This window comes from Oncorhynchus clarkii, chromosome 20 (genome assembly GCF_045791955.1).
Source record: "Oncorhynchus clarkii lewisi isolate Uvic-CL-2024 chromosome 20, UVic_Ocla_1.0, whole genome shotgun sequence".
NCBI lineage: Eukaryota > Metazoa > Chordata > Actinopteri > Salmoniformes > Salmonidae > Oncorhynchus > Oncorhynchus clarkii.
This window is the reverse complement of record NC_092166.1, coordinates 82,602,077-82,629,551: the sequence shown is the minus strand read 5'-3', so window position 1 is coordinate 82,629,551 and position 27,475 is coordinate 82,602,077. Positions and strand designations below refer to the sequence as shown.

Genomic DNA, 27,475 nt, shown 5'->3' with positions numbered 1-27,475 from the left:
CGATGAAATTATATGTGTTTCTGAAGGGAAGGGCAACGTAAACTATGTGTTTCTGAAGGGAAGGGCAACGTAAACTATGTGTTTCTGAAGGGAAGGGCAACGTCTGTCCTAGTTACACCTCAGGTTATACACTAGTTACACCACAGGTTATACACTAGTTACACCACAGGTTACACACTAGTTACACCACAGGTTACACCACAGGTTATACACAGATTACACACTAGTTACACCACAGGTTACACCACAGGTTATACACTAGTTACACCACAGGTTATACACTAGTTACACCACAGGTTACACCACAGGTTACACCACAGGTTACACACTAGTTACACCTCAGGTTATACACTAGTTACACCACAGGTGACACCACAGGTTACACACTAGTTACACCACAGGTTATACACTAGTTACACCACAGGTTATACACTAGTTACACCACAGGTTACACACAAGTTACACCACAGGTTACACCACAGGTTATACACAGATTACACACTAGTTACACCACAGTTTACACCACAGGTTATACACAGATTACACACTAGTTACACTTCAGGTTATACACTAGTTACACCACAGGTGACACCACAGGTTACACACTAGTTACACCACAGGTTATACACTAGTTACACCACAGGTTACACACTAGTTACACCACAGGTTACACCACAGGTTATACACAGATTACACACTAGTTACACCACAGGTTACACCACAGGTTACACACTAGTTAAACCACAGGTTACAACACTGGTTACACCACAGGTTACACCGCAGGTTACACACTAGTTAAACCACAGGTTACAACACTGGTTACACCACAGGTTACACCACAGGTTACACACTAGTTAAACCACAGGTTACACCACTGGTTACACCACAGGTTACAACACTGGTTACACCACAGGTTACACCGCAGGTTACACACTAGTTACACCACTGGTTAAACCACAGGTTACACCACAGGTTACACACTAGTTAAACCACAGGTTACACCACTGGTTACACTACAGGTTACACCACTAGTTACACCACAGGTTACACCACTAGTTACACCACTGGTTACACCACAGGTTACACACTAGTTACACCACTAGTTACACCACAGGTTACACCACAGGTTATACACAGGTTACACACTGGTTACACCACAGGTTACAACACAGGTTACACCACTAGTTACACCACAGGTTACACCATAGGCCTGTTTCCTCTCTTCACCAGCTCCTCCCCATCCCCTCTTCTTCCCCTCTCCTCTCCGCTCCACTCTTCTCCTCTGTCTCTCTCCTCCTCTCCCCTTCCCTTACTTACTTCCTGTTTCACATCTGTGATTTTCCTGTCAGTCTGTCTGTCAGTCTCGCTCCCTCTCGTTGTGATCCGTAATGTGGTTATTAAGAGGGAGGGAGGGAGGGAGGGAGGGAGGGAGGGAGGGAGGGAGGGAGGGAGGGAGGGAGAGAGAGAGAGAGAGAGAGAGAGAGAGAGAGAGAGAGAGAGAGAGAGAGAGAGAGAGAGAGAGAGAGAGAGAGAGAGAGAGAGAGAGAGAGAGAGAGAGAGAGAGAGAGAGAGAGAGAGAGAGAGAGAGAGAGAGAGAGAGAGAGATCAAGCCTGTTCTGTGTCTGATGTTTTAGTGATCCCACCAGCAGCATTGCTACTTTTATCTAATGGCAGTGGCTTTACTTCAGGTTCAACTGGGGACAATCACTGCTCTGAAAACCGGCCTTATTCTGCAAGAGTTCATTAACTTTTAATAGAGATATGTGCAGCGCCTAAATTAATGTAAGAGTGAGTGTTACTGATGTGTTTTTGTGTGTGGGTGTGGGTAGATATTATACTCTAGTCAGCCCTTCAAACTGCACTGCACACTGACAACATGGAGACAAAACCCATCAGTGAGACAAGACTGAGTCGTAGAAAAGGGGGAGGGAGGGGGAGATAGAGGGAGGGATAGAGGTGGAGAGAGAGGGGGAGATAGAGGTGGTGAGAGAGAGGGGGGGAGAGAGAGAGATAGAGAGTGATAGAGAGAGAGGGTGGGATAGAGAGCGAGAGAGGAGAGGGAGGGATAGAGGTGGAGAGAGAGGGGGAGATAGAGGTGGTGAGAGAGAGGGGGGAGAGAGAGAGAGAGAGAGAGTGATAGAGAGAGAGGGAGGGATGAAGAGTGAGAGAGGAGAGGGAGGGATAGAGAGAGGGAGGGATAGAGAGTGATAGAGGAGGGAGGGATAGAGAGTGATAGAGAGAGAGGGATAGCGAGTGATAGAGAGAGAGGGAGGGATAGAGAGTGATAGAGAGAGAGGGAGGGATAGAGAGTGATAGAGAGAGAGGGAGGGACAGAGAGTGATAGAGAGAGAGGGAGGGACAGAGAGTGATAGAGAGAGAGGGAGGGACAGAGAGTGATAGAGAGAGAGGGAGGGACAGAGAGTGATAGAGAGAGAGGGAAGGATAGTGAGTTAGAGAGAGAGGGAGGGATAGAGAGTGATAGAGAGAGAGGGAGGGATAGAGAGTGATAGAGAGAGAGGGGGGATAGAGAGAGAGAGAGAGAGAGAGAGAGAGAGAGAGGGGTAGAGTGTGATAGAGAGAGAGGGAGGGATAGAGAGGGAGAGATAGAGTTGGAGAGACAGGGGGAAATAGAGAGAGGGGGAGTAAGAGTATTTGAGAGTAATAGAGGTGGAGAAATAGAGGGGTGAGAGAGGGGGAGAGAGATTTTGTGAGAAAGTGTGAGATAGATGGAGAGAGAGAGAGAGAAAGTGTGAGAGAGATGGAGAGAGAGAAAGATAGGGGGAGAGACTCAGGCATAAGTCAAATCTATATGCAGACAAGCAGAAAATTACCTTCTCTTCTGTCCATTCATTTAGGAGACAGAAGGTAATCTGGTTTTGGGCTTCTGTTGTTCAGCAATAATTTACTGTATCACCAATGTAATGTTGAACCAGACAGAGAGAGAGTCTCTCGTTCAGTTGATTCCTCTGTTGAGAGAGGTCATGAGCAGATGAGGAAGAGACACACAGAGAGGAAGAGACACAGAGAGGTCATGAGCTCCTGCATTTTTCAGCATGTTCTTAAAAAAATATATAGATTTAGAGTTATATAAACTTGGATTTTTTTGTCAGGAACATATACAGGATACTACCCTCCACAACATAACTTTCACTCCAAATCAAAACTCGAAGCCTACAAACTGATTTTGGACTGAATTACGGAATTACCTGGAAGGTTTACAACTACCAAAGATGATTATTCCCAAACTACACAGCAAATGCTCTGGAAAATAAACAGAAACCTGAAAACACCATCCAACCTGGAACTGAGTGAGTCATGTTTAGTCTGAAGCTATATTTTATATTTAAAAGCCAAGAAGAAGAATACATTACAATTAAATATTTTACTTTATAAGGACTGAATTCTAAATTAACGCTACCAAGCTTGCTAGGACAAAGAGATAACAACAACTTCAATTAGCACTGATGTGTCAATTGAGAGGTGTCAAAGACTTTTAGCCCAACGATGGCAGGAGAATCAGACAGGCTACTCCATCAAATGCAGAGGACTTTGAAGCTGCCTACCACTGTTCAGAGGTAATTAAAATACAGTACCTTCCTCATGTAAAAAATGATAAGGCAAGAAAAGAGTAGAAAATGAAGTTTCTTATGGAAAATCAAGATACTTTTTGCTGACTATTATAAAAATGAGAACATAAGCAACTTAACCTTCCACACAGACCATCCCCTGGCATGGAGCTACATTAACCAGACCATCCCCTGGCATGGAGCTATATTAACCAGACCATCCCCTGGCATGGAGCTACATTAACCAGACCATCCCCTGGCATGGAGCTACATTAACCAGACCATCCCCTGGCATGGAGCTACATTAACCAGACCATCCCCTGGCATGGAGCTATATTAACCAGAACATCCCCTGGCATGGAGCTACATTAACCACACCATCCCCTGGCATGGAGCTACATTAACCAGACCATCCCCTGGCAAGGAGCTACATTAACCAGACCATCCCCTGGCATGGAGCTACATTAACCACACCATCCCCTTGCACAGTGCTATATTAACCAGACCATCCCCTTGCACAGTGCTATATTAACCAGACCACCCCCTGGCACAGTGCTATATTAACCAGACCATCCCCTGGCATGGCACAGTGCTATATTAACCAGACCATCCCCTGGCACAGTGCTATATTAACCAGACCATCCCCTGGCATGGCACAGTGCTATACTAACCAGACCATCCCCTGGCATGATGCTATATTAACCAGACCATCCCCTGGCACAGTGCTATATTAACCAGACCATCCCCTGACACAGTGCTATATTAACCAGACCATCCCCTGGCATGAGTCAGTGCTACATTAACCAGACCATCCCCTGGCACAGTGCTATATTAACCAGATCATCCCCTGGCACAGTGCTATATTAACCAGACCATCCCCTGGTACAGTGCTATATTAACCAGACCATCCCCTGGCACAGTGCTATATTAACCAGACCATCCCCTGGCACAGTGCTATATTAACCAGACCATCCCCTGGTACAGTGCTATATTAACCAGACCATCCCCTGGCACAGTGCTATATTAACCAGACCACCCCCTGGCACAGTGCTATATTATCCAGACCATCCCCTGGCATGGCACAGTGCTATATTAACCAGACCATCCCCTGGCATGGTGCTATATTAACCAGACCATCCCCTGGCATGGCACAGTGCTATCTTAACCAGACCATCCCCTGGCACAGTGCTATATTAACCAGACCATCCCCTGGCATGGCACAGTGCTACATTAACCAGACCATCCCCTGGCACAGTGCTATATTAACCACACCATCCCTTGGCATGACTCAGTGCTACATTAACCAGACCATCCCCTGGCACAGTGCTATATTAACCAGACCACCCCCTGGCATGGCACAGTGCTATATTAACCAGACCATCCCCTGGCATGGCACAGTGCTATATTAACCAGACCATCCCCTGGCACAGTGCTATATTAACCAGACCATCCCCTGGTACAGTGCTATATTAACCAGACCATCCCCTGGGACAGTGCTATATTAACCAGACCATCCCCTGGCACAGTGCTATATTACCCAGACCATCCCCTGGCATGTCACAGTGCTATATTACCCAGACCACCCCCTGGCACAGTGCTATATTAACCAGACCATCCCCTGGCACAGTGCTATATTAACCAGACCATCCCCTGGCATGCACAGCGCTATATTAACCAGACCACCCCCTGGCAAAGTGCTATATTAACCAGACCATCCCCTGGCACAGTGCTATATTAACCAGACCTTCCCCTGGCATGGCACAGTGCTATATTAACCAGACCACCCCCTGGCACAGTGCTATATTAACCAGACCATCCCCTGACACAGTGCTATATTAACCAGACCATCCCCTGGCATGGCACAGTGCTATATTAACCAGACCACCCCCTGGCACAGTGCTATATTAACCAGACCATCCCCTGACACAGTGCTATATTAACCAGACCATCCCCTGGCATGGCACAGTGCTATATTAACCAGACCACCCCCTGGCACAGTTCTATATTAACCAGACTATCCCCTGGCATGACACAGTGCTAAATTAACCAGACCATCCCCTGGCATGGAGCTACATTAAACAGACCACCCCCTGGCACAGTGCTATATTAACCAGACCACCCCCTGGCACAGTGCTATATTAACCAGACCATCCCCTGGCATGGCACAGTGCTATATTAACCAGACCATCCCCCTGCACAGTGATATATTAACCAGACCACCCCCTGGCACAGTGCTATATTAACCAGAACATCCCCTGGCACAGTGCTATATTAACCAGACCATCCCCTGGCATGGCACAGTGCTATATTAACCAGACCATCCCCTGGCACAGTGCTATATTAACCAGACCATCCCCTGGCACAGTGCTATATTAACCAGACCATCCCCTGGTACAGTGCTATATTAACCAGACCATCCCCTGGCATGACACAGTGCTATATTAACCAGACCATCCCCTGGCACAGTGCTATATTAACCAGACCATCCCCTGGCATGGCACAGTGCTATATTAACCAGACCACCCCCATGCACAGTGCTATATTAACCATACCATCCCCTGACACAGTGCTATATTAACCAGACCATCCCCTGGCATGACACAGTGCTATATTAACCAGACCACCCCCATGCACAGTGCTATATTAACCATACCATCCCCTGACACAGTGCTATATTAACCAGACCATCCTCTGGCATGGCACAGTGCTATATTAACCAGACCATCTCCTGGCACAGTGCTATATTAACCAGACCATCCCCTGGCACAGTGCTATATTAACCAGATCATCCCCTGGCACAGTGCTATATTAACCAGACCATCCCCTGGCATGGCACAGTGCTATATTAACCAGACCATCCCCTGGCATGGCACAGTGCTATATTAACCAGACCATCTCCTGGTACAGTGCTATATTAACCAGACCATCCCCTGGCATGGCACAGTGCTATATTAACCACACCATCCCCTGGCACAGTGCTATATTAACCAGACCATCCCCTGGCATGGCACAGTGCTATATTAACACACTACCCCTCTGTTAAGAGGTGGGGTGTTAGCGATGGGTGGAAACTCAGGGCACTAGACAACGTGGACTCTGAGTCAGCTAATATAAATCTCCATGAGTCAGTAACAGTATTGATACAGGGCAACCCCAAACAGTTTCAGCTGGACTTTTACCTAATCAAAGAATTAGCCCAGCAGGAGAAACTCACCCTCTTCATTACTTAACCCCACAGACAAGCAACCCCAAGCGAAAAGTCAACCTCCCAGCAGAGAGCACTACTCCCTCATTGAAATGAAGGATCAATTCACCCAGCTGGAGGTAAGGCAGGTGGAGCTGGAACAGCAGGTGATGACACTCCAGGCAGCACAGACCCAGACAACAGTCCAGCACAACAACACTCTCTTAACCAGACCCGGAGTGCTGGAGGTGGAGAGAGACATATCTACACTCTGGACTGTGGTGAGACAACATAAACAGGAGATAGAGCAGGTGCAGGAGCAGGAGAAGAACAGAGCACTGGAGGAGCGGATCAGACTGCTGGAGGAGAGGGTGAGGGGGATGGAGGAGAGGATCAGACTGCTGGAGGAGAGGGTGAGGGGGATGGAGGAGAGGATCAGACTGCTGGAGGAGAGGGTGAGGGGGATGGAGGAGAGGATCAGACTGCTGGAGGAGAGGGTGAGGGGGATGGAGGAGAGGATCAGACTGCTGGAGGAGAGGGTGAGGGGGACTGGGCGTGTGAAAGAGAACAACCCACCTCAGACTCTGACCATAGCGTCGACATCACAGCAGAACAGCCCACCTCAGACTCTGACCATAGCGTCGACATCACAGCAGAACAGCCCACCTCAGACTCTGACCATAGCGTCGACATCACAGCAGAACAGCCCACCTCAGACTCTGACCATAGCGTCGACATCACAGCAGAACAGCCCACCTCAGACTCTGACCATAGCGTCGACATCACAGCAGAACAGCCCACCTCAGACTCTGACCATAGCGTCGACATCACAGCAGAACAGCCCACCTCAGACTCCAGACCATAGCGTCGACATCACAGCAGAACAGCCCACCTCAGACTCTGACCATAGCGTCGACATCACAGCAGAACAGCCCACCTCAGACTCTGACCATAGCGTCGACATCACCACAGAACAGCCCACCTCAGACTCTGACCATAGCGTCGACATCACAGCAGAACAGCCCACCTCAGACTCTGACCATAGCGTCGACATCACAGCAGAACAGCCCACCTCAGACTCTGACCATAGCGTCGACATCACAGCAGAACAGCCCACCTCAGACTCTGACCATAGCGTCGACATCACAGCAGAACAGCCCACCTCAGACTCTGACCATAGCGTCGACATCACAGCAGAACAGCCCACCTCAGACTCTGACCATAGCGTCGACATCACAGCAGAACAGCCCACCTCAGACTCTGACCATAGCGTCGACATCACAGCAGAACAGCCCACCTCAGACTCTGACCATAGCGTCGACATCACAGCAGAACAGCCCACCTCAGACTCCAGACCATAGCGTCGACATCACAGCAGAACAGCCCACCTCAGACTCCTGACCATAGCGTCGACATCACAGCAGAACAGCCCACCTCAGACTCCAGACCATAGCGTCGACATCACAGCAGAACAGCCCACCTCAGACTCCTGACCATAGCGTCGACATCACAGCAGAACAGCCCACCTCAGACTCTGACCATAGCGTCGACATCACAGCAGAACAGCCCACCTCAGACTCTGACCATAGCGTCGACATCACAGCAGAACAGCCCACCTCAGACTCTAACCATAGCGTCGACATCACAGCAGAACAGCCCACCTCAGACTCTGACCATAGCGTCGACATCACAGCAGAACAGCCCACCTCAGACTCCAGACCATAGCGTCGACATCACAGCAGAACAGCCCACCTCAGACTCTGACCATAGCGTCGACATCACAGCAGAACAGCCCACCTCAGACTCTGACCATAGCGTCGACATCACAGCAGAACAGCCCACCTCAGACTCTGACCATAGCGTCGACATCACAGCAGAACAGCCCACCTCAGACTCTGACCATAGCGTCGACATCACAGCAGAACAGCCCACCTCAGACTCTGACCATAGCGTCGACATCACAGCAGAACAGCCCACCTCAGACTCTGACCATAGCGTCGACATCACAGCAGAACAGCCCACCTCAGACTCCTGACCATAGCGTCGACATCACAGCAGAACAGCCCACCTCAGACTCCTGACCATAGCGTCGACATCACAGCAGAACAGCCCACCTCAGACTCCTGACCATAGCGTCGACATCACAGCAGAACAGCCCACCTCAGACTCCTGACCATAGCGTCGACATCACAGCAGAACAGCCCACCTCAGACTCTGACCATAGCGTCGACATCACAGCAGAACAGCCCACCTCAGACTCTGACCATAGCGTCGACATCACAGCAGAACAGCCCACCTCAGACTCTGACCATAGCGTCGACATCACAGCAGAACAGCCCACCTCAGACTCTGACCATAGCGTCGACATCACAGCAGAACAGCCCACCTCAGACTCTGACCATAGCGTCGACATCACAGCAGAACAGCCCACCTCAGACTCTGACCATAGCGTCGACATCACAGCAGAACAGCCCACCTCAGACTCTGACCATAGCGTCGACATCACAGCAGAACAGCCCACCTCAGACTCTGACCATAGCGTCGACATCACAGCAGAACAGCCCACCTCAGACTCTGACCATAGCGTCGACATCACAGCAGAACAGCCCACCTCAGACTCTGACCATAGCGTCGACATCACAGCAGAACAGCCCACCTCAGACTCTGACCATAGCGTCGACATCACAGCAGAACAGCCCACCTCAGACTCTGACCATAGCGTCGACATCACAGCAGAACAGCCCACCTCAGACTCTGACCATAGCGTCGACATCACAGCAGAACAGCCCACCTCAGACTCTGACCATAGCGTCGACATCACAGCAGAACAGCCCACCTCAGACTCTGACCATAGCGTCGACATCACAGCAGAACAGCCCACCTCAGACTCTGACCATAGCGTCGACATCACAGCAGAACAGCCCACCTCAGACTCTGACCATAGCGTCGACATCACAGCAGAACAGCCCACCTCAGACTCTGACCATAGCGTCGACATCACAGCAGAACAGCCCACCTCAGACTCCTGACCATAGCGTCGACATCACAGCAGAACAGCCCACCTCAGACTCCTGACCATAGCGTCGACATCACAGCAGAACAGCCCACCTCAGACTCCTGACCATAGCGTCGACATCACAGCAGAACAGCCCACCTCAGACTCCTGACCATAGCGTCGACATCACAGCAGAACAGCCCACCTCAGACTCTGACCATAGCGTCGACATCACAGCAGAACAGCCCACCTCAGACTCTGACCATAGCGTCGACATCACAGCAGAACAGCCCACCTCAGACTCTGACCATAGCGTCGACATCACAGCAGAACAGCCCACCTCAGACTCCAGACCATAGCGTCGACATCACAGCAGAACAGCCCACCTCAGACTCTGACCATAGCGTCGACATCACAGCAGAACAGCCCACCTCAGACTCTGACCATAGCGTCGACATCACAGCAGAACAGCCCACCTCAGACTCTGACCATAGCGTCGACATCACAGCAGAACAGCCCACCTCAGACTCTGACCATAGCGTCGACATCACAGCAGAACAGCCCACCTCAGACTCTGACCATAGCGTCGACATCACAGCAGAACAGCCCACCTCAGACTCTGACCATAGCGTCGACATCACAGCAGAACAGCCCACCTCAGACTCTGACCATAGCGTCGACATCACAGCAGAACAGCCCACCTCAGACTCTGACCATAGCGTCGACATCACAGCAGAACAGCCCACCTCAGACTCTGACCATAGCGTCGACATCACAGCAGAACAGCCCACCTCAGACTCTGACCATAGCGTCGACATCACAGCAGAACAGCCCACCTCAGACTCTGACCATAGCGTCGACATCACAGCAGAACAGACAAATGAATAACCCTCTCAAATGATCTCACCCCCTCTGAGTACCCCCCCGTCAGGCACCCGGATAGTACTCCTGACAACCTTTTTGTACTTTAACCATTTGCACATCGTTGCAACAGTGTATATATACATAATATAACATTTGAAATGTCTTAATTCTCTTGGACCTTCTGTATGCGTAATGTTTACTGTTCACATTTATTGTTTATTTCACTTTTGTACATTATCTACTTCACTTGCTTTGGCAATGTTAGCATATGTTTCCCATGCCAATAAAGCCCCTTGAATTGAATTGAATTGAATTGAGAGGGGGGGAGCGATGGAGAGTGATAGAGTTGGCGAGAGAGAGGGGGAGAGAGCGATAGAGAGAGTGTTTCACGTTCGTTGTACGGAGGAGACCAAGGCGCAGCGTAAGGTGAATACATACTTTAAGGAAGACGAACACTTAACAAACTATGAACAACAACAAACGTGCCGCTATAATAATACTAGTGCCGACACATGCAACTAGACATAGACAATAACCCACGAAATACCCAAAGAAGATGGCTGCCTAAATATGGTTCCCAATTAGAGACAACTATAAACAGCTGCCTCTAATTGAGAACCAATCTAGGCAACCATAGACATACATAAACACCTAGATAGTAGAACGACCCCATAAACATACAAAAAACCCTAGACTGTACAAAAACACATACAGTACATCACCCATGTCACACCCTGACCTAACCAAAACAATAAAGAAAACAAAGAATACTAAGGTCAGGGCGTGACAGAGTGTGAAAGAGAGGAAGAGAGAAAGAGAGTGAGAGAAAGTGTGAGAGAGATGGAGAGAGCGATAAAGCGAGAGAAAGTGAGAGTGAGAGAGATGGAGAGAGAGAAAGTGTGAGAGAGATGGAGAGAGCGATAAAGCGAGAGAAAGTGAGAGTGAGAGAGATGGAGAGAGCAATAAAGCGAGAGAAAGTGAGAGTGAGAGAGATGGAGAGAGAGAAAGATAGGGGGAGAGAGACTCAGGCATAAGTTAAATCCATATGCAGACAAGCAGAAAATTACCTTCTCTTCCATGCATTCATTTAGGAGACAGAAGGTAATCTGGCTTTGGGCTTTTGTTGTCCAGCAATAATTTACTGTATCACCAATGTAATGTTGAACCAGACAGAGAGAGAGTCTCTCTGTCAGTTGATTCCTCTGTTGACGTTTTTCCAAGCTAAAATTGTAGGAATAGATGGGAGAGAGAGAGTTTGGGTCTGGGAACCCACACCACTATGAACACTCAAACAGCAAAGCAGATCTTATGGGCATCTGAATCAACCCAAATGACCCACTTCTACTGTAGCCTCCACAGGGGTGTTCAGGCTAACCAAGCCTTCCCAGGGGTGTTCAGGCTAACCAAGCCTTCCCAGGGGTGTTCAGGCTAACCAAGCTTTCCCAGGGGTGTTCAGGCTAACCAAGCCTTCCCAGAGGTGTTCAGGCTAACCAAGCCTTCCCAGAGGTGTTCAGGCTAACCAAGCCTTCCCAGGGGTGTTCAGGCTAACCAAGCTTTCCCAGGGGTGTTCAGGCTAACCAAGCCTTCCCAGGCTTGGTCATTTTACAACTTTATTTAACTAGGCAAGTCAGTTAAAGAACACATTCTTATTTTCAATGACGGCCTAGGAACGGTGGGTTAACTGCCTTGTTCATGGGCAGAACGACAGATTTTTACCTTGTCAGCTCGGGAATTCAATCAGGGATTCAATCTTGCAACCTTACGGTTAACTAGTCCAACGCTCTAACCACCTGCCTCACGAGGAGCCCGCCTGTTACATGAATGCAGTAAGAAGCCAAGGTAAGTTGCTAGCTAGCATTAAACTTATCTTATAAAAAACAATCAATCAATCAATCATAATCACTAGTCATAATTACACATGGTTGATGATATTACTAGTTTATTCTGCATTTTATATAATCGATGCCGTGCGCATTCACGAAAAAGGACTGCCGTTGCTCCAACGTGTACCTAACCATAAACATCAATCTTAAAATCAATACACAGAAGTATATATTTTTAAACCTGCATATTTAGCTAAAAGAAATCCAGATTAGCAGGCAATATTAACCAGGTGAAATTGTGTCACTTCTATTGCGTTCATTGCACGCAGAGTCAGGGTATGTGCAACAGTTTGGGCCGTCTGGCTCATTGCGAACTCAATTGCCAGAATTTTACGTAATTATGACATTACATTGAAGGTTGTGCAATGTAACAGCAATATTTAGACTGATGGATGCCACACGTTAGATAAAATACGGAACGTATTTCACTGAAAGAATAAACATTTTGTTTTCGAGATGATAGTTTCCGGATTCGACCATGTTAATGACCTAAGGCTCGTATTTCTGTGTGTTATTATGTTATAATTAAGTCTATGATTTGATAGAGCAGTCTGACTGAGCGATGGTAGGCACCAGCAGGCTCGTAAGCATTCATTCAAACAGCACTTTCGTGCGTTTTGCCAGCAGCTCTTCGCAATGCTTCAAGCATTGCGCTGTTTATGACTTCAAGCCTATCAACTCCCGAGATTAGGCTTGTGTAACCGATGTGAAATGGCTAGCTAGTTAGCGGTGTGAGCGCTAATAACGTTTCAAACGTCACTCGCTCTGAGACTTGGAGTAGTTGTTCCCTTTGCTCTGCAAGGGCCTCGGCTTTTGTGGAGCGATGGGTAACGCTGCTTCGAGGGTGGCTGTTGTCGATGTGTTCCTGGTTCGAGCCCAGGCAGCGACGAGGAGAGGGTTGGAAGCTATACTGTTACACTGGCAATACTAAAGTGCCTATAAGAACATCCAATAGTGAAAGGTATATGAAATACAAATCGTATAGAAAGAAATAGTCCTATAATTCCTATAATAACTACAACCTAAAACCTCTTACCTTGGAATATTGAAGTCTCATCTTAAAAGGAACGACCAGCTTTCATATGTTCTCATGTTCTGAGAAAGGAACTTAAACATTAGCTTTCTTACATGGCACATATTGCACTTTTACTTTCTTCTCCAACACTTTGTTTTTGCATTATTTAAACCAAATTGAACATGTTTCATTAATTTATTTGAGACTAAATGGATTTTATTGGTGTATTATATTAAGTTAAAATAAGTGTTCATTCAGTACTGTTGTAATTGTCATTATTACAAATAAATAAATAAAATCGATTAATCGGTATCGGCTTTTTTGGTCCTCCAATATTCGTATCGGTATTGGCGTTGAAAAATCATAATGGGTCGACCTCTAGTCTAGGCTAACCAAGATAGTAAGGCTAACCAAGATAGTAAGGATTTTATGGCTTCTGGATCTGCCAACTGCTAATGTGGACAGGAGAATGCTATCGTCCCGAAGGCTGTCCCATGATCTACTGTCCCAACAATGTGGTGAAGCTCTAGTTTACACTGAGTGTCTGTGACTCCCATCAGCACAGTCGCCTTCTCCTCATTTCTCTCTTTCACCTTCATCCCCAGAAAAGAGCAGCAGCAGCAGTGAATTGATTTCTGCAGGTTAGACCCTGTCGGACTCACCTTCTGTACAGGATTATTGGGAGGCTGTTCTTCGTCCACCAGGTAGAAGTGGTAACCTCCTGGTTCCTCAGCCAGATAGAGGCCCTTACCAACCTCAGTGACGGGCCAGCCAAGCCACTTAGCATTGCTGACAGCCTGACTAAACTAGACAACAAGTGTAGACCTTACAGTGAAATGCTCACTGTCAAGCCCTTAACCAACAAGGCAGTTTTAAGAAAATAAGATAAGAAAAACAAATAATTAAAGAGCAGCAGTAAATAACAATAGTGGGGCTATTGGTAGCCTAGTGGTTAGAGCGTTGGACTATTAACCAAAAGGTTGCAAGATCAAATTTCTGAGCTGACAAGGTAAAAAATATGTTGTTCTGCCCCTGAACAAGGCAAATTGTGTTCCTAGGCTGTCATTGAAAATAAGAAACTGTTCTTAACTGACTTGTCTAGTTAAATAAAGATACAATAAAAATATACAGGGGGTACCTGTACTTGTACTTGTCTTTGACAATTTTTAGGGCCTTCCTCTGACACCGCCTGGTATAGAGGTCCTGGATGGCAGGAGGCTTGGACCCGGTGATGTACTGGGCCGCTCGCACTGCCTCAGCCTTGCGGTCCGAGGCCAAGCAGTTGCCACATCAGACAGTGATGCTCTTGATGGTGCAGCTGTAAAACCTTTTGAAGATCTGAGGACCCATGACAGATCTTTTCTGGCTCCAGAGTGGGAATACGTTTTGTCGTGCCCTCTTCACAACTGTCTTGGTGTGCTTGGACCATGTTAGTTTGTTGGTGATGTGGACACCAAGGAACTTGAAGCTCTCAACCTGCTCCACTACAGCCCCGTCGATTAGAATGGGGGAGTGCGAGGTCCTCCTTTTCCTGTAGTCCACAATCATCTCCATCGTCTTGATCACGTTGAGGGAGAGGTTGTTGTCTTTGCACCACACGGTCAGTTCTCTGACCTCCTACCTATAGGCTATCACACATTGTTGGTGATCAGGCCTACCACTGTTGTGTCATCAGCAAACTTAATGATGGTGTTGGAGTTGTGCCTGACCGTGCAGTCATGAGTGTAGAGGGAGTAAAGGAGGGTAATGAGCACGCACCCCTGAGGGGCCCCCGTGTTGAGGATCGGCGTGGCGAATGTGTTGCTACCTACCCTTACCACCTGGGGGCGGCCCGTGAGGAAGTCCAGGATCCAGTTGCAGAGGGAGGTGTTTAGTCCCAGGAGGTGTTTAGTCCCAGGTTCCTTAGCTGATTGATGAGCTTTGTTGAGGGCACTATGGTGTTGAACGCTGAGCTATAGTCCATGAACATCATTCTCTCATAGGTGTTCCTTTTGTCCTGGTGGGAAAGGGCATTGTGTAGTGCAATAGAGATCGCATAATCTGTGGATCTGTTGGTGCGCTATACAAATTGGAGTGGGTCTAGGGTTTCTGGGATAATGGTGTTGATGTGAGCCATGACCAGCCTTTCAAGGCATTTGAGTGCTACGAGACGTGAGTGCTGCGGGTCGGTAGTCATTTGGGCATGTTACCTTAGTGTTCTTGGGCACAGGGACTATGCTGGTCTGCTAGAAACATGTTGGTATTACAGGCTCAGACAGGGAGAGGTTGAAAATGTCAGTGAAGACACTTGCCAGTTGGTCAGCGCATGTTCGGAGAACACGTCCTGGTAATCCGTCTGGCCAAGCGGCCTTGTGAATTTTGACCTGTTTAAAGGTCTTACTCACATCGCCAGAGGAGAGCGTGATCACACAGTCATCCGGAACAGCTGATGCTCTCATGCATGCTTCTGTGTTATTTGCCTTGAAGCGAGCATAGAGGTATTTAGCTCATCTGTGCTTCCATTTGTAGTCTGTAATAGTTTGCAAGCTCTGCCACATCAGCTGAGTTTCGGAGTCGGTGTAGTATAATTCGATCTTAGTCCTGTATTGCCTGTTTGATGGTTCGTCGGAGGGCATAGCGGGATTTCTTATAAGCTTCCGGGTTAGAGTCCCGCTCCTTGAAAGCGACAGCTCTACCCTTTAGCTCAGTGTGAATGTTGCCTGTAATCCATGGCTTCTGGTTGGGGTATGTATGTACATCAGTTCAGCCACAAGTCATCATCCCCAAAGCCTACCATTGTCTTGCTCCATTTTCCATCATAAGGGCCATTACATCCTTCAAACTCTTTGTGAAGCAAAATCTTCATGCCGAGCACATCTCGGTAAAAGGTGGCAGTTTTGCTTCTGTCACCCACTTTGAAAACGAAATGCAAGGTTCGCCTCAAAGCCACTATAATCCAAGTGAGTTCGCTATGTACTATACGATTATATATCACACTCAATTTGTCTACGTTGATTAAGGTTCCTTGCAGTTGATTGCCATATAGAAATAAGAAAGGAAAAGGGGAAGAAACAACAGAGAAACAAAACAGAGAAAAAACACCCCATGTTTCCCACTACCTTATCACGTTTCCCACTACCTTATCATGTTTCCCACTACCTTATCATGTTTCCCACTACCTTATCACGTTTCCCAATACCTAATCATGTTTCCCACTACCTTATCACATTTCCCACTACCTAGTCACGTTTCCCACTACCTTATCACATTTCCCACTACCTAATCACGTTTCCCACTACCTAATCACGTTTCCCACTACCTAATCACGTTTCCCACTACCTTATCACGTTTCCCACTACCTAATCATGTTTCCCACTACCGTATCACATTTCCCACTACCTAGTCACGTTTCCCACTACCTTATCACATTTCCCACTACCTAATCACGTTTCCCACTACCTAATCACGTTTCCCACTACCTAATCACGTTTCCCACTACCTTATCACGTTTCCCACTACCTAATCATGTTTCCCACTACCTAGTCACGTTTCCCACTACCTAGTCACGTTTCCCACTACCTAGTCACGTTTCCCACTACCTAGTCATGTTTCCCACTACCTAGTCACGTTTCCCACTACCTAGTCGCGTTTCCCACTACCTAATCATGTTTCCCACTACCTTATCACGTTTCCCACTACCTAATCACGTTTCCCACTACCTTATCACGTGTCCCACTACCTAATCACGTTTCCCACTACCTAGTCACGTTTCCCACTACCTAGTCACGTTTCCCACTACCTAATCATGTTTCCCACTACCTAGTCACGTTTCCCACTACCTAATCACGTTTCCCACTACCTTATCACGTTTCCCACTACCTAATCATGTTTCCCACTACCGTATCACATTTCCCACTACCTAGTCACGTTTCCCACTACCTTATCACATTTCCCACTACCTAATCACGTTTCCCACTACCTAATCACGTTTCCCACTACCTAATCACGTTTCCCACTACCTTATCACGTTTCCCACTACCTAATCATGTTTCCCACTACCTAGTCACGTTTCCCACTACCTAGTCACGTTTTTCTGCTGCATAACAGCAGCTATGTTCCCCTTTGGTACAAGCTGCAACTCAGTACCCTCAACATGGATAACTTGTTCCTCAGCATAAGGTGCTTGAGGCTGCTCTACCACTGTCGGCCCACCTCTCCCTACATCAGTGGGCCCAGGCGTTACGATGACCACCTGCGCCCTTCCCTCCACCTTCTCCCTTTTCGGGCAAGCGTGTCACTTTTGGCCAACATCCCCACACTCGAAACACTGTTGACCACCCGTACTAGCATAAGCCATATACAGTCTGTTGTAAAACTTGACTTTAAACGATACCTCAAGTCTGCTCCGGTGACTCCAAAAACATAAACACCTGTCGCTGAAACAACATAACCTGTTTCAGAGCCGGGTGTTTGAAACAACATAACCTGTTTCAGAGCCGGGTGTTTGAAACGACATAACCTGTTTCAGAGCCGGGTGTTTGAAACGACATAACCTGTTTCAGAGCCGGGTGTTTGAAACGACATAACCTGTTTCAGAGCCGGGTGTTTGAAACGACATAACCTGTTTCAGAGCCGGGTGTTTGAAACAACATAACCTGTTTCAGAGCCCGGGTGTTTGAAACGTCATAACCTGTTTCAGAGCTGGGTGTTTGTAACCCAACGGGCCAATCTTAATTGAACTTGCAAACTTCCCAAACCCCAATAACTCGTGCTCCAATGGCTCATTGGGAATAAACGGCAGTACATTCAAAATCGTTACCCTTGTTGACGGAGAAATAAGCGACGTAACTTGAATTAACATACCTTTAAGAAGTACACCATGCTCAACCATCCGATCAACAAGATACTCTTCCTTAAGAAGTACGCCATGCTCAACCATACGATCAACAAGACACTCTTCTTTAAGAAGTACGCCATGCTCAACCATCCGATCAACAAGACACTCTTCCTTAAGAAGTACGCCATGCTCAACCATCCGATCAACAAGACACTCTTCTTTAAGAAGTACGCCATGCTCAACCATCCGATCAACAAGACACTCTTCCTTAAGAAGTACGCCATGCTCAACCATCCGATCAACAAGACACTCTTCTTTAGAAGTACACCATGCTCAACCATACGATCTACAAGACACTCTTCTTTAAGAAGTACACCATGCTCAACCATCCGATCTACAAGACACTCTTCTTTAAGAAGTACACCATGCTCAACCATCCGATCAACAAGACACTCTTCTTTAGAAGTACACCATGCTCAACCATCCGATCAACAAGACACTCTTCTTTAGAAGTACACCATTCTCAACCATCCGATCAACAAGACACTCTTCTTTAAGAAGTACACCATGCTCAACTATCCGATCAACAAGACGCTCTTCTTTAAGAAGTACACCATGCTCAACCATCCGATCAACAAGACACTCTTCTTTAAGAAGTACGCCATGCTCAACCATCCGATCAACAAGACACTCTTCTTTAAGAAGTACACCATGCTCAACCATCCGATCTACAAGACACTCTTCTTTAAGAAGTACGCCATGCTCAACCATCCGATCAACAAGACGCTCTTCTTTAAGAAGTACACCATGCTCAACCATATGATCAACAAGACGCTCTTCTTTAGGAAAAACCACCAACATTTTCATAGCCTACCTTCTCTCCTACAACGACCAGAAACTCCTCCACAGTGACAGTGGCTTCAGTAACTCACCTAAAGCCGTGCCGAAGTGAAAGGGACGACGTCCCATGTGCCATCCCGCCAAAACCAGGGCAATTCTGACAATAAATACAATATAGGTAATTCTACCACAAAAAAAATACAAATAATCATAACCTTCATGCATAGAAAAAGGCAAACAACCAAGTAAAGGTCACCAGAAAGAAAACACATCTAACTCCAGACAACTCTCACATTCACATCCCATTCCCAACACATCTAACTCCAGACAACTCTCACATTCACATCCCATTCCCAACACATCTAACTCCAGACAACTCTCACATTCACATCCCATTCCCAACACATCTAACTCCAGACAACTCTCACATTCACATCCCATTCCCAACACATCTAACTCCAGACAACTCTCACATTCACATCCCATTCCCAACACATCTAACTCCAGACAACTCTCACATTCACATCCCATTCCCAACACATCTAACTCCAGACAACTCTCACATTCACATCCCATTCCCAACACATCTAACTCCAGACAACTCTCACATTCACATCCCATTCCCAACACATCTAACTCCAGACAACTCTCACATTCACATCCCATTCCCAACACATCTAACTCCAGACAACTCTCACATTCACATCCCATTCCCAACACATCTAACTCCAGACAACTCTCACATTCACATCCCATTCCCAACACATCTAACTCCAGACAACTCTCACATTCACATCCCATTCCCAACACATCTAACTCCAGACAACTCTCACATTCACATCCCATTCCCAACACATCTAACTCCAGACAACTCTCACATTCACATCCCATTCCCAGCACATCTAACTCCAGACAACTCGCACATTCACATCCCATTCCCAACACATCTAACTCCAGACAACTCTCACATTCACATCCCATTCCCAACACATCTAACTCCAGACAACTCTCACATTCACATCCCATTCCCAACACATCTAACTCCAGACAACTCTCACATTCACATCCCATTCCCAACACATCTAACTCCAGACAACTCTCACATTCACATCCCATTCCCAACACATCTAACTCCAGACAACTCTCACATTCACATCCCATTCCCAACACATCTAACTCCAGACAACTCTCACATTCACATCCCATTCCCAACACATCTAACTCCAGACAACTCTCACATTCACATCCCATTCCCAACACATCTAACTCCAGACAACTCTCACATTCACATCCCATTCCCAACACATCTAACTCCAGACAACTCTCACATTCACATCCCATTCCCAACACATCTAACTCCAGACAACTCTCACATTCACATCCCATTCCCAACACATCTAACTCCAGACAACTCTCACATTCACATCCCATTCCCAACACATCTAACTCCAGACAACTCTCACATTCACATCCCATTCCCAACACATCTAACTCCAGACAACTCTCACATTCACATCCCATTCCCAACACATCTAACTCCAGACAACTCTCACATTCACATCCCATTCCCAACACATCTAACTCCAGACAACTCTCACATTCACATCCCATTCCCAACACATCTAACTCCAGACAACTCTCACATTCACATCCCATTCCCAACACATCTAACTCCAGACAACTCTCACATTCACTCATACAATTCCCAGCATGCACCAAACACTCTCAGCATGCAGAGAGAGAGAGAGAATGAGAGAGAGAGAGAGAGAGAGAGAGAGAGAGAGAGAGAGAGAGAGAGAGACAGAGAGAGAGAGAGACAGAGAGACAGAGAGAGAGAGACATACAAAGAGAGAGAGGAGACAGAGAGACAGAGAGAGGGACATACAAAGAGAAGAGAGAGGGAGAGAGGAGACAGACAGACAAAGAAGGAGAGGAGATAGAGAGAGGAGAGAGAGAGAGAGAGAGAGCCTGTCCCCTGTAGACTATCAGAGTTAGCAGACAATGACAGGACAGGTATTGACATGGAAGTAAGCTTGGGGAGAGGTATAGCAGATGGCCACATGTAACCACGGGAAATAGGAAATACCTGTGTTCAATCTTGCAGACAGGCCGTTTAAAGTCTTTTGTTCCACAGATACACACAGCTGGACTTCTCACAGGCTTTTATTCCACCTCTTTTTTAAAAGGAGGGGAGAAATCGATGAGTTTGGAGTATGCTACGTCCTCTTGTGTCTAGTATCCATCCATCCATGTCTCACATCGGGGAGGGTGCCTGTCAATAACTCAGGAGGTGAATTCCTTCAGCTCGCTTCCTTGATCTCATAGCCTGGCCTTTCCTTCATCCAGCAGAGCCTATCAGAGCCTTCATCCACCAGAGCCTATCAGAGCCTTCTACCATCAAAGCCTATCAGAGCCTATCAGAGCCTATCAGAGCCTATCAGAGCCTATCAGAGCCTTCATCCACCAGAGCCTATCAGAGCCTTCTACCATCAAAGCCTATCAGAGCCTATCAGAGCCTATCAGAGCCTATCAAAGCCTTCATCCACCAGAGCCATTTCCACCATTTCTGAGCTGACAAGGTAAAATCTGTTGTTCTGCGCCTGAGCAAGGCAGATAAACAAAAAGCTAACCCTTTGTTTCTCGGGCCGATGACGTGGATTTTAATTGAGGCAGCCCTCCGCACCTCTCTGATACAGAGGGGTCGGGTTAAATGCGGAAGACACATTTCAGTTGAACGCATCCAGGTGTACAACTGATTAGGTATCACCCTTTCCCTTTCACTTATTCCTCATCTATCTGCACACAATACCCCATAATGACATCACAATACCCCATAATGACATCACAATACCCCATAATGACATCACAATACCCCATAATGACATCACAATACCCCATAATGACATCACAATACCCCATAATGACATCACAATACCCCATAATGACATCACAATACCCCATAATGACATCACAATACCCCATAATGACATCACAATACCCCATAATGACATCACACTACCCCAAAATGACATCACAATACCCCAAAATGATAAAGCAAAGATAGTTTTATTGACATTTGTTGCACATTTATTAAAATAAAAACTGAAATATCACATTTACGTAATTATTCAGACCCTTTACTCAGTACTTTGTTGAAGCACCTTTGGCAGTGAATCTTATTGGGTATGACACTACAAGCTTGGCACACCTGTACTTGGGAAGTTTCTCCCATTCTTCTCTGCAGATCCTCTCAAGCTCTGTCAGGTTGGATGGGGAGCGTTGCTGCACAACTATTTTCAGTTCTCTCCAGAGATGTTCAATTGGGTTCAAGTCCGGGCTCTGGCTGGGTCACTCAAGGACATTCAGAGACTTGTCCCAATGCCACTCCTGCATTGTCTGGCTGTGTGCTTAGGTGAACCTTCGCCCCAGTCTGAGGTCCTGAGTGCTCTGGAGCAGGTTTTCATCAAGGATCTCTCTGTACTTTGTTCTGTTCATCTTTCCTTGATCCTGACTAGTCTCACAGTCCCTGCCGCTAACAAACATCCCCACAGCATGGTGCTTCCACCACCATGCTTCACCGTAGGGATGGTGTCAGGTTTCCTCCAGATGTGACGCTTGGCAATCAGGGCAAATAATTTAATCTTGGTTCAGGCCAGATAATGTTGTTTCTCATGGTCAGAGTCCTTTAGGTGCCTCTTGACAAACTCCAAGCGGTCTGTGCCTTTTAATGTAGAGTGGCTTAAATCTGGCCCCTACCTTAAAGGCTTAATTGGTGGAGTGCTGCAGAGATGGTTCTCCTTCTGGAATCTACACAGAGGAACTCTGAAGCTCTGTCAGAGTGACCATGGGGTTCTTGGTCACCTCCTGGACCAAGGCCCTTCTCCCCCGATTTCTCAATTTGGCCCGGGCGGCCAGCTCGGAAGAATCTTGGTGGTTCCAAACTTATTCCATTTAAGAATGTTGGAGGCCACTGTGTTCTTGGGGACCTTCAATGCTGCAGAAATTTTTTTGTACCCTTCCCCAGATCTGTGCCTCGACACAGTCCTGTCTTGGAGCTCCATGGACAATTCCTTCGAACAGTTTTTGTTCTGACATGCACTATCAACTTTGGGACCTTATATAGACAGGTCTGTGCCTTTCCAAATCATGTCCAATCAATTGAATTTACCACAGGTAGACTCCAATCAAGTTGTATAAACATATCAAGGATGATCAATGGGAACAGGATGCACCTGAGCTCAATTTAGAGTCTCATAGCAAAGGGTCTGAATAATTATGTAAATAAGGTATTTCTGTTTTTTATTTTGAATAAATTAGCAAAACTTTCTAAAAACCTGTTTTCACTTTGTCATTATAGGGTATTGTGTGTAGATTGCTGATGACTTTTATGGAAAAGGTCAAGAGGTCTATATACTTTCTTAATGCACTGTATATACACACACACACACACACACACACACACACACACACACACACACACACACATTAAAATACCAAAAACACAGTCATGCTAAGCACAAATAAAACATCACAAATCACCCAAAAAACATTCCTCCACAAATAATTCCCCAATCAATACTTTAAATTGCTCGAACAGTACCAGAACATCAAGCTGAAATGTATTTTGGGACGACCAATTGGATCCCGGTTTGCTTAAGTGTGCAGCGCCCATCATTGTTGGCTCAAGAACCACCATTTTTATCTAACATTGTTATCAGGAAATATTACAAAAGTATGAAATCATCTTGTGCTGCAACTCTATAAGAACGTGGATAGTAGTGATCTTAATTATTATCGCCCCTTTTCAAAGCGTCCTTGTCTAGATTCTAATCACCTAATCATCCCAAGCTTCCAATTGGCTCATTCATCACCTTAACTCCCCTGTAACTATTCCCCAGGTCGTTGCTACAAATGAGAACGTGTTCTCAGTCAACTTACCTGGTAAAATAACGGATGATTAAAAAGAGCCTGGTTTTGCATTCTTCCATCAGAGCCTATCAGAGCCTTGTTTAATCAGAGCATTCTTCCATCAGAGCCTATCAGAGCCTTGTTTTATCAGAGCATTCTTCCATCAGAGCCTATAAGAGCCTTGTTTTATCAGAGCATTCTTCCATCAGAGCCTATCAGAGCCTTGTTTTATCAGAGCATTCTTCCATCAGAGCCTATCAGAGCCTTGTTTTATCAGAGCATTCTTCTATCAGAGCCTATCAGAGCCTTGTTTTATCAGAGCATTCTTCCATCAGAGCCTATCAGAGCCTTGTTTTATCAGAGCATTCTTCCATCAGAGCCTATCAGAGCCTTGTTTTATCAGAGCATTCTTCCATCAGAGCCTATCAGAGCCTTGTTTTATCAGAGCATTCTTCTATCAGAGCCTATCAGAGCCTTGTTTTATCAGAGCATTCTTCCATCAGAGCCTATCAGAGCCTTGTTTTATCAGAGCATTCTTCCATCAGAGCCTATCAGAGCCTTGTTTTATCAGAGCATTCTTCCATCAGAGCCTATCAGAGCCTTGTTTTATCAGAGCATTCTTCCATCAGAGCCTATCAGAGCCTTGTTTTATCAGAGCATTATTCCATCAGAGCCTATCAGAGCCTTGTTTTATCAGAGCATTCTTCAATCAGAGCCTATCAGAGCCTTGTTTTATCAGAGCATTTTTCAATCAGAGCCTTGTTTTATCAGAGCCTTCTTCTATCTTTCTGGGGTCTAAGGAAGAGGTTAAACTGAGTCAGATAGTCTTAATGGAGTCAAAGGAAGAGGTTAAACTGAGTCAGATAGTTTTAATGGTGTCTAAGGAAGAGGTTAAACTGAGTCAGATAGTTTTAATGGTGTCTAAGGAAGAGGTTAAACTGAGTCAGATAGTCTTAATGGAGTCAAAGGAAGAGGTTAAACTGAGTCAGAAGTTCCATCCCAAATGGCATCATCATGCCCTACGTATATAGTGCAATATTTTTGACTATTGCTCTATGGGCCCTGGCCAAAAGTAGTGCACTATAGAAAATAGGGAACTATAGGGAATAGGGAACTATAGGGAATAGGGAACAATATGAAATAGGGAACTATAGGGAATAGGGAACTATAGGGAATAGGGAACTATAGGGAATAGGGAACAATATGAAATAGGGAACTATAGGGAATAGGGAACTATAGGGAATAGGGAACAATATGAAATAGGGAACTATAGGGAATAGGGAACTATAGGGAATAGGGAACAATGGGAAACAGGGAACTATGGGAAACAGGGAACTATGGGGAATAGGGAACCATAGGGAATAGGGAACTATAGGGAATAGGGAACTATAGGGAATAGGGAAATATAGGGAATAACGAACTATAGGGAATAGGGAACTATGGGGAACAGGGAACTATAGGGAATAGGGAAATATAGGGAATAGCGAACTATAGGGAATAGCGAACTATAGGGAACAGGGAACTATAGGGAACAGGGAACTATAGGGAATAGGGTGCAATTTGGGACTCATACAGAGTTTGTCTCAGTGCACAGTCCAGTTGACATTTTGTTAGGAGATAGTGTTGCACAGTAACAGTTGCTGGGGAGAGTTGGACTAGCTAACTTCTGACCCAGCGATGTTGAGCTTTAAAACAGCTGTTGAATGATGTTGCATGAAATGGGTTTTTTAGCCACAGCAATAACCATTTTCCCTCTCAGTTCACTTGATGGAGTCTCTGGTGAATATCTCAGGTACTGAGGCAGTCAGGGTAGCAGAGTGTCCTGGCTAAATTCCCAATCTGGCCCTCATACCATCATGGCCACCCAATCATTCCAAATGTTCATTTGTCTCATTCATCCCCTCTTCCCCAGGTCATTACTGTAAAAGGAGAACATGTTCTCCATCAACTAACCTGGTAAAATAAGTGTTTTGTTTCTAAATAGCAGAGTAGCACTGCCAGCTCAATAGGACTTCATCCCTGCAGAATAAGCAAAGAATTTAAAAAATAATGCGTCCCATATGGAACCCTATTCCTTATTTAGTACACTACTTTTGACCAGGGACCCCATAGAGAATAGGGTCCCATTTGGGACACCCCTTAGTGCCATGTCAGGGTAAATGTTGCCATATAAATAAGCTCGTTTTTTTTTGGTGGAGCTGAACTGAATGCATAGTGTGAATTAAAGAGGTGTTGGAATGACTACCGGGTGGTCAATAGTTAGTGTTATCTGTGACCTTTCCATGAAGTGTACTGTCTGTTCGTTTATGTATCAAAGATCTATTCATTAACTTAGCCTCCCCCGGGTTCAAGCCCCGGGCACAAGGCCCCATGCATCCCTTTTGTAACACTCAATTGCAGACAACACGGCACTCATGCAAAAACAAGAGATAACGGGTTACCGGGCGGACCTCGACGAGGGCTTGAACCAATAGGAATTATAGAATTGGTAAACGTGGGGAAAGCAGGGTCTATTTTCATATGTAAATGTTACAGGCTTGCAGTACACGGCCCAGGCTTGCAGTACAAGGCCCAGGCTTGCTGTACAAGGCCCAGGCTTGCAGTACACGGCCCAGGCTTGCAGTACAAGGCCCAGGCTTGCAGTACAAGGCCCAGGCTTGCAGTACAAGGCCCAGGCTTGCAGTACACGGCCCAGGCTTGCAGTACAAGGCCCAGGCTTGCAGTACAAGGCCCAGGCTTGCAGTACAAGGCCCAGGCTTGCAGTACAAGGCCCATGTTTGCAGTACACGGCCCAGGCTTGCAGTACAAGGCTCAGGCTTGCAGTACAAGGCCCATGTTTGCAGTACAAGGCCCAGGCTTGCAGTACACGGCCCAGGCTTGCAGTAAAAGGCCCAGGCTTGCAGTACAAGGCCCATGTTTGCAGTACACGGCTCAGGCTTGCAGTACACGGCTCAGGCTTGCAGTACAAGGCCCAGGCTTGCAGTACACGGCCCAGGCTTGCAGTACAAGGCTCAGGCTTGCAGTACAAGGCCCATGTTTGCAGTACAAGGCCCAGGCTTGCAGTACACGGCCCAGGCTTGCAGTAAAAGGCCCAGGCTTGCAGTACAAGGCCCATGTTTGCAGTACACGGCTCAGGCTTGCAGTACATGGCTCAGGCTTGCAGTACAAGGCCCAGGCTTGCAGTACACGGCCCAGGCTTGCAGTACAAGGCCCAGGCTTGCAGTACACGGCCCAGGCTGGTGAAATAGCTTTGCAGAATGGATCATTCTTAAAGGACAGAAAAGAAAATAGCATTTGGACGGAAAACACTTGATGTTGCTCCGGTGTTTTGGGTCGACATTCTCTTTGCCTGGCAACCCAGACTCTTTACCCTGGTCAAACGCTAAGCCACGCCCACGTACGTT

General features: G+C 46.7%; 1 pseudogene; it reads right to left on the bottom strand.

Moving 5' to 3' along the window:
- Window positions 1–11,896: 11,896 nt before the first annotated feature.
- LOC139377179 (glyoxalase domain-containing protein 4-like) lies at window positions 11,897–15,061 on the bottom strand (annotated as a pseudogene).
- Between the last annotated feature and the right edge of the window lie 12,414 nt (window positions 15,062–27,475).